A 9,193-nucleotide genomic window follows, 5' to 3' on the forward strand; every position below is an offset into this window, starting at 1 on the left:
GAAGGTTGGGCAATCCTACTTCCGTAGTGATACTGCCTCGGAAACCCAAGGAGGGGTCGCTATGAGTCAGGGCTGACTTGATGGCACATAACAATAACAACAACAACAACAATGGCTAACGAGGAGCTCTGTTAGCGTAGTGCCTAAGGCACTTGACTGCTAACCAAGAGGCTGGCGGTTCAAACCCACCAGCCACTCCTCAGAGGGAAAATGGGGCAATCTACTTCCGTAGTGATACTGCCTCAGAAATCCGAGGAGGGGTCACTATGAGTCGGGTCCAACTCGATGGCACATAACAACAACACAATGCCTAACGATTGCAAGCTTTTCTTCATGTGTTTCTTGGCCACCTGAATGACTTCTCTGGTGAAGTGTTTGTTCATGTACTCTGTACATTTTTTAATTGGATCATTTGTCTTTTTGTTGTTGAGGTGCTGAAGTATTCTATAAATTTTAGAGATTATTTGCCTGTTTGCTATGTCATTGCAAAACATTTTTTCCCTGTTTGTAGGTTCTGTTTTTATTCTTTTGGTGGAGTCTTTTGCTATGTATAAATGTTTAATTTCTAAAATCTCCAAGTGGTCTTCTTTGTCTTCTGCAGTTTGTGCATTTTGGGTTATATTTGCTGGTATATTTATGCCATGTATCATGGTCCCTAAGTTTGTCTCCATTATCTCTTTGATGATCCTTATAAGTTTAACTTTTACATTTTGGTCTTTCATCCATCTTAAATTTGTGTTTGTATATGGTAAGAGATATGGATCCTGTTTCATTTGTCTGCAAATGGATATCCAGTTTTACCAGATTCGTTTGTTAAAGAGATACCTCTTTCTCATTTAATGAGTTTTGGCTTTTTGTCAAAGATCAGCTGTCTATAACTGGATGGGTTTACTTCTGGGTTCCCAGTTTTGTTCCATTGGTTTGTATATCTTTTGTTGTACTAATACCAGGCTGTTTTCACTACCATGGCTATATAGTGGGTTTTGAGATTGGAGAGTGTGAGGCCTCCTACTTTTTTCTTCTTCTTTAGTAGTGATTTGCTTATCTGGGATGGCTTTCCTTTCCATATAAAGTTGGTAATTAGATTTTCCATCTCTGAAAAATGATGAGAGAAGCTAGATCATGATTGCATTATATATGTAGATCATTTTGGGTAGTATTGATATTTTCATAATGTTAAGTCTTCCTACCTATGAGCATAATATATTCTTCCATTTATATATGTTTCTTTAGGTTTCTAGTAGTAGTGTATTGCAGTTTTCTTTGTATTTATCTTGTATCTCCAGTGTATTTACTCCAAGTGTTTCATAGTTTGAATGGTTATTGTAAATGGTATTGTTTTCCTGATCTCCTTTTCAGAGTTCTCTTTGTTAGTGTAGAGGAAGCATAATGATTTTGTATGTTGATCTTATACCTTACCACTAGGCTGAATCCTTTTATTAGTTCCAGTAATTTTCTTGTTGAGCATCTCAGATTCACTATGCATATAGGATCATATTGTTGTTGTTGTTGTTAGGTGCCATTGAGTCATCTCTGACTCATAGCAACCCTATGCACAGCAGAATGAAACACTGCCAGCCTTGTGCCAGCCTCATGGTCCTTGCTATATCTGAGCCCATCTGTTCTAGTTACCTAGTGCTGCTCTCACAAGAATACACCACAAATGGGATGGCCTTAACAAACAGGAGTTTATTCTCTCACAGTTAGGAGGCTTTAAGTCTGAGTTCAAAGTGTCAGGCTCTAGGGGCTGTGTGAAAGTCCCTCGACCTTGGGCTTCAGCTCTGCTTCTTGCTCCCGGCCCACTGAAGCTAGAGACATCTCTTCACTCAGGCAGCTACTAGCTGCTGAGGCTAACAAACCCAAGGTTGACAAATAAAATGGTACAGTCCTGATATTACCAAACCACACAGCAGGCCATTCATTCAAGTCCATTCTAAGTCCCAGGGCATGACAGACTGCTGAACAACATGGCTACATGCAGGGTTCAAATGTACTATAAGATAGAGACCATTCCCAAAGCTGCTTCTTATATATGGGAAGCAGACCACGTACCCAAAGGCAGCTGCTGACAGTAGGTTCCACCATGGAATTGATTACCAGTCTCATCATGGGGAATACTACATCTAGCTGCCCAGCCACTCAACCAAGCCTAGCCAAGTTGACACACAAACTTAACCACCACACCATTGTTGCAGCCATTGTGTCTATCCATCTCATTGAGGGCCTTCCTCTTCTTCTTTGACCCTCCACTTTACCAAGCATGATATCCTTCTCCAGGGAATGATTCCTTCTGACAACACGACCAAAGTAGGTGAGACGAAGTCTGGCCATTCTCACTTCCAAGGAGCATGCCGGCTCCACTTCTTCCAGGACAGATTTGTTAGTCTTTTTAGCAGATCATAGGACTCCTAGCATTCTTCTCCAACATCACAACTCAAAAGCGTCACCTCTTCTTTGGTCTTCCTTATTCATTGTCCAGGTCTCACATGCATAAGGGATGATTGAAAATACCATGGCTTGGATTAGGCACACCTTAGTCTTCAAGGAGACATCTTTGCTCTTCATCACTTGAAAGAGGTCTTTTGCAGCAGATTTGCTCAATGCAATACATCATCTGATGTCTTGACTACTGCTTCCATTGGTGTTGATTGCAAAACAAAGTAATCTGAAATCCTTGACAACTTCAATCTTTTCTCCATTCACCTTGTGGTAATTAAACTTTTATGTCAACTTGGCTGGGCCTGGTTGAATGGCTGGGCAGCTGGTGGTAGCTATTCCCCATGATGAGACTAGCAATCAACTTCGTGGTGGGATCGTGCAGTGAGTAGTTGCCTTTGGGATGTGGTCTGCTTCCTGCATATAAGGAGAAGCCTTGGGGAGAGTCTCTAGTATATGGCATGCTTAAACCCTGCATGTAGCCATGTCATTGTTCAGCAGCCTGCCATGCTTTGCCAAACTTGGGACTTACAGTGGACTTAAATTAATTGCATATCATGTGGTTTGGTAACATTGGTACTGTCCCTTTTTACTTGTTAACCTTGTGTTTGTCAGCCTCAGCAGCCAGCAGCTGTCTGAGTGCAGAAACACCTCTAGTTCCAGTGGGCCAGAAGCAGGAGGCAGAGCTGGAACCCAAGACTGAGGATCTTTCACCCAGCCCCTAGAGCCTGGCACTTTGAACTTGGACTTAAAGCCTCCAAACTGTAAGAGAATAAACTCCTGTTTGTTAAGGCCATTCCATTTGTGGTATATTCTTGTCAGAGTGATATTAGGTAACCAGAACACACCAGGAAGTGGTTTATTGGACGAGTTGTGAGCATTTTTGTTTTCTTTATAATGACATGTAATCCATACTGCAGACTGTAGTCTTTAATCTTCAGCAGTAAGTGCTTCAAGCCATCCTCACTTTCAGCAGCAAAATTGTGCCATTTGCATATTGCAGGTTTTTAATTAGTCTTCCTCCAATCCTGATGCCACATTCTGCTTCATATAATCCAGCTTCTTGGATTATTTGCTCAGCATACAAGTTGAATAAGTATGGTGAAAGGACACAACCCTGCCACACTCCCATCTTGAATTTGAACCATGCAGTATCACCTTGTTCTGTTCAAACAGCCTCCTGGTCTGTGTACAGGTTCTTCATTAGTGCAATCAAGTGTTCTGGAATTCCCATTCTTCTCAAAATTATCCACAATTTGTTATGATCCATGCAATCGAATGCTTTTGCATAATCAATAAATCATAAGTAAACATCTTTCTGGTATTCTTTGCTTTCAGCTAAGATCCATCTGACATCAGCAGTGATTTTCCTCATTCCATGTCCTCTTCTGAATCCAGCTTGCATTTCTGAAAGTTCTTTCCCAGTATGCTGGTGTAACCATTTTTTAATTATCTTTGTTAAGATTTTACTTACATGTGGTATTAAAGATATTGTTCAATAATTTCCACATCTGTGGAATCACCTTTCTTTGGAATGGGTACAAATATGGATCTCTTCCAGTCAGTTGGCCAGGTAACCATCTTCCAAATCTCTTGGCATAACAGAGTGAGTGCCTCCACAGTGACATCCATTTGTTAAAACATCTCAGTGAGAATTCTGTCAATTCCTGGAGCCTTGTTCTTTGCCAATTCCTTCAGTGAAGCTTCGACTTCTTCCTTCAATACCATTGTTTCTTGATCATATGCCACCTCCTGAACTGGATGAACATCAACCAATTCTTTTTGGAACAGTGAATCTGTATATTCCTTCCATCTTCTTTTGATGCTTCCTGCATCATTCAATATTTTGCCCATAGAATCTTTCAAGATTGCAACTCGAAGGTTAAATTTTTTCCTCAGTTCTTTCAGCTTGAGAAATGTGAGCATGTTCTTCCCTTGTGTTTTTCTAACTCCAGGTCTTTGCACATTTCATTATAGTAATTGACTTTGTCTGCTTTGAAATCTTTTGTTCCGCTCTTTTATCTTGTCATTTCTTCCATTTGCTTTACTTACTCTCTGCTTATGGGCTAATTTCAGAGTCTCTTCTGACATTCATTTTTGTCTTTTCTTCCTTTCTTATCTTTTTAATGACCTCTTGCTTTCTTCATGGATGATGTTCTTGATGTCATCCCACAATTCCTCTGGTTTTCGGTTATTGGTGTTCAGTTCATCAAATCTGTTCTTCAGATGGCCTCTAAATTCGGGAGTGATATACTCAAGGTCATATTTTGGCTCTCGTGGACTTGCTTTAATTGTCTTCAACTTCAATTTGAATATGCATATGAGCAGTTGATGGTCTGTTCCACAATTACTTCCTGGCCCTGTTTTGGCTGAAGACACTGAACTTCTCCATCATCTCTTGCCCCAGATGTAGTCAATCTGATTCCTGTATATTCCATCTGGTAAAGTTCATGTGTATAGTTGTCACTTATGTTGTTGAAAAAAGATATTTGTGGTGAATAAGTCATTGGTCTTGCAAAATTCTACTATGCAATGTCCAGCGTCATTTCTATCACCAAGGCCATATTTTCCAACTACCAATAACTCTTCTCTGTTTCCAACTTTTGCACTCTGGTCACCAGTGATAATCAACACATCTTGATTGCATGTTCAGTCAATTTCAGACTGGAGAAGTTGGTAGAAATCTTCAATTTCCTCCTCTGGCTTTAGTGATTGATGAGTAAATTTGAATTGTAGTATCAACTCATCATCCTTGTAGATGTATGAATATTATCCTATTCATACATGTGTTGTATGAAGGACTGACAGTGTTTGTCCTTCAGGACAGATGTGTCCTTCAGGACTCTTTGTGACAATGAATGCCACACCATTCCTCTTCAATTTGTCATTCCCAGAATAGTAGATCATATGGTTGTCAGATGCAAAATGGCCAAAACCAGTCCATTTCAGCTCACTAATGCCTAGGATATCGATGTTTATGTGTTCCATTTCATTTTTGACAACTTCCAATTTTCCTAGATTCATACTCCATACATTCCATGTTCCAATTATTAATGGATGTTTGCATCTGTTTCTATTCACTTTAAGTCGTGCCATGTCAGCTAATGGAGGTCCCAAAAGCTTTGCTCTATCCATATTGTTAAGGTCGTCTCTACTCTGAGGAGTCATCTCTTCCAGTCAAATTTTGAGTGCCTTCTGACCTGATGGGCTCATCTTCTGGCACTATATTGGAAAATATTTCGGAGTTACTCATAAAGTTTTCCAGTAATACATCAGACAGTATTTCACTGCTATTCATAAGATTTTCACTGGCCAATTGTTTGAGAAGTGGATGGCCTCTGCCTTCTTCCGACTCTGTCTCACCCCAGAAGCTTCGCTGAAACCTGTCCATCATGGGTAACCCTGCTGGCATTTTGCAACATGGTGAGATAGCCTCCAGCCTCATAGCAACACGTAAGCCACCACAGGATGACAAACTGAAGACAAGTTCGTCTCCCTTAGTTGTTCCTAACCCCTCTGCAGCTGCCTACCACAAGCAATGGCTTTCAAATATAGCTGCCCACAAGCAAAAAGGAGCCCCCAAACTCCAGCCCACCTACCTCAGGCCCCTGCCTTAATAAATAGCTGTCCTCAAGCAAAAAGCAGCCTCCAAGCCCTGGGCCCACTTACCTCAGGTCCTGGTCTTAATAAAGAGCTGCCCCCAAGTGAAAAGCAGCACTCAGATCATATCATCAGCAAATAGAGTATTACTTCTTTGCCAGTTTTGATGCCTTTATTTCCCTTTCTTATCTTATTTTTCTTGCTAGGACTTCCAATACAATATTGAATAGAAGTGGATTGAACAGGGGGAATGTTTTCAATCTCACTTCATTGAGAATAATGTGGTCCATTGGTTTTGTGTATATGCCCTTAATTATATTGAGGAATTTCCCTTCTATTTCTATTTTGTTGAACATTTTTATCAGGAATGGTGTTGCATTTTGTCAAATGCCTTTTCTACTTCGATTGATATGATCATGTGGTTCTGTTCCTTTGTTTTATTTATGTGGTGGATTACTTTGATTGTTTTTCTGATGGCAGAGCATCCTTGCATACCTGGCGTAAATCCCACTTGGTCATGATGTATTATTTTTTGTTTTTTGTTTGTTTTTTTTTGATATATTGTTGGATTCTATTGGCTGGAATTTTGTTGAAAATTATTATGTCTGTGTTCATGAGGGATATCGGTCTATATTTTTTTGTGTTCAGTGTTGTCTTTGCCTGGTTTTGGTATCAGGTGTATGCTTGCTTCCTAGAATGCATATGAGAGTATTCTGTTCTATGCTCTGGGATAGTTAGAGTAAAATTAGTATCACCTTTTCTCTGAATGTTTGGTAGAATTCACCAGTGAAGGTGCCTGTTCATTATTTTCTTTTTTGATGAGTCTGTTCAAATTTTCTACCAACAATTCTATCAGTTTGGGTAGATTTTGTGTTTCCAGAAATTTGTCCCTTTCTTCTAGGTTTACAAATTTGTTGGAGTACTGTTCTTCGTAGTATTCTGTTATTATCCTTTTTGTTTCAAATGGTTCTATTGTGAGATCCCATATTTCATTTCATATTTGTATAATTTATGGCTTCTCCTTTTCCTTTCTTAAATTTGCCAGTGGTTCATCAATTTCATTAATCCTTTCAAAGAACCCAATTTGGTCTTGTTAATTCTTTTCATTGTTTTCTGTTGTTTCTGCTCAAATCTTTATTATTTCCTTTCTTTTAGTGATTGTAAACTTTGTCTCACTGTTCTTTTCCTAATTGTTAGTGATGTTGGGTTGAGGTGTTGATTTTGGTTCTTTCATCTTTTGTGATATGTACCTTTATTGCTATAAATTGTCCTTTGAGCTGTGTCCCAGTGATTTTTGTATGTTGTGTTTTCCTTCTCCGTTCATTCGAATAATTTTTGTTTCATATATTTTATTTTTTCTGTAATAGTAGTTTTTGCATAGGGTGTTATTCAAGTTTCTACGCATTTGATTGTTTTTTTTTCTTGGATTTTTCTCTTGTGGAATTCTAATTTTATAGCACTGTGTTCTGAGAAGATGTTTTATAGTATTTCAATGTTTTTAAATTTATTGAGGCTTGCTTTGTGGTCTAACATATGACTTATTCTGGAGAATATTCCATGTGTATAGTGCCTAAGGCATTTAACTGCTAACCAGAAGGTTGCGGATTCTAACCCACAAGCCACTCCTCAGAAGGAAGGTTGGGCAATCTATTTCCGTAGTGATGCCTCCTCGGAAACCCAAGGAGGGGTCACTATGAGTCGGGTCCGACTCCACAGCACATAACAACAACAACAACTGGAAAACAAAATGTATATTGTGCTCTTGTTGAGTGGAGTGTTCTGTATATGTTTATGAGATCTATTTGGTTGATTTTCTTGGTTAAATCTTCTCTATCTCTGTTAAGATTCTCTCCAGTTGTTTTGTTCTTCATTAGAAGTGATGCATTAAAGTCTTCTGCTAGTATTGTGCAGTTTTCTATTTCTCTCTTCAATTCTGTTAAATTTTGATATATGTATTTTGGGGCTTTTTCATTGGGTCCATAGATATTTACTACAGTTATTTTCTCTTGTTGGATTGACCCTTTAATCGTTATATAATATCCTTCTTTGTTTCTTATGCTGGTTTTTGCCTTAAAGTCTTTTTATCAGAAATTAATATTGCTTCTCATGTCTGGTTTTGGTTGCTGATTGTTTGATATATATTTTTTTCATCTTTTGGTATTTAGCTTATGTTTGTCTTTATGTCTAAGATGTGTCTCTTGTAACCACCATATTGATGGGTCATGTTATTTTATCCATTCTGCTGCTCTCTGCCTCTAGACTCATACATTTAATCCATTTATATTGAGTGTAATTGTCAATAGGTATGAATTTACTGTTGTCATTTTGTTGTAGGTTTGTGTGTGTGTGTGCTGATGACTTATTTGTTCCATATATTTTGCTGTGCTGAGTTAATTCTGTTTATGGATTTTCTTATCATTTCCTTCACTGCTGTTGTTTTAGTGTACACTGAAACTTTGATGTTTTAAAAATTTTTTTTTTATTTTGGTGAGAAGGTTTATTATTTTCTTTGAGTTACCATGTAATTTATTATTATCCTCACAAATTTAAAACAATCCATTTTATCTTAATATCATCTTATCTCCCTCTCCATTTAGAAGTTCTGGAACCACACCATTTATTCTTTCTTTTCATTTATAATTTTCATTGTTTACAAGTTGAACTCTCTGGTTCCCTATTTTCAATCTTGTAGGTCTGTTTTATTTTTGATACTTTTATATCTGGATTGATTTCCAGATGATGTTGTCATGTGTCTGAATCTCAGGTGTTTTCTACCATTGTTGGTTCTCTGTCTGAACCAGCAAATAGAAATACACAGTAAAACTTGTAAGGTTGGTGTGGTTTTTACAGTTTTCCTTAATTTCTATTTATCTGGAAATGTCCTAATTTCACTATCATATTTGTGGTACAATTTTGCTGAATATATGTTATCACATTACCTGCAAGGTTTCTGCTAAGAAACCAGAGCTTAGTGTTATTGCTTCTCCTTGGTAGGTAACTTTTCATTTTTCCCAGGCTACTTTCAGGTTTCTTCCTTTGTCTTTGATTTTAGAAAGTATTATTATGATATGTTTTAATGATTTTCTTTTCTTGTCTATCCTATTTGTGGTTCATGGAGTTTCTTTAATGCATATCTTCTCATCATTCATGATATTTG

At 38.0% G+C, this 9,193-nt stretch overlaps 1 protein-coding gene across 1 annotated transcript in view; it reads left to right on the top strand.

The window, feature by feature from the left end:
* Positions 1–9,193, top strand: part of PCSK2 (proprotein convertase subtilisin/kexin type 2) — a 495,543-nt gene that overhangs the window by 91,385 nt on the left and 394,965 nt on the right. The window lies entirely within an intron of this gene.

This window comes from Orycteropus afer, unplaced genomic scaffold (genome assembly GCF_000298275.1).
Source record: "Orycteropus afer afer isolate SDZICR_OR568_19922 unplaced genomic scaffold, OryAfe1.0 scaffold00500, whole genome shotgun sequence".
In the NCBI taxonomy this organism is placed as follows: Eukaryota; Metazoa; Chordata; class Mammalia; order Tubulidentata; family Orycteropodidae; genus Orycteropus; species Orycteropus afer.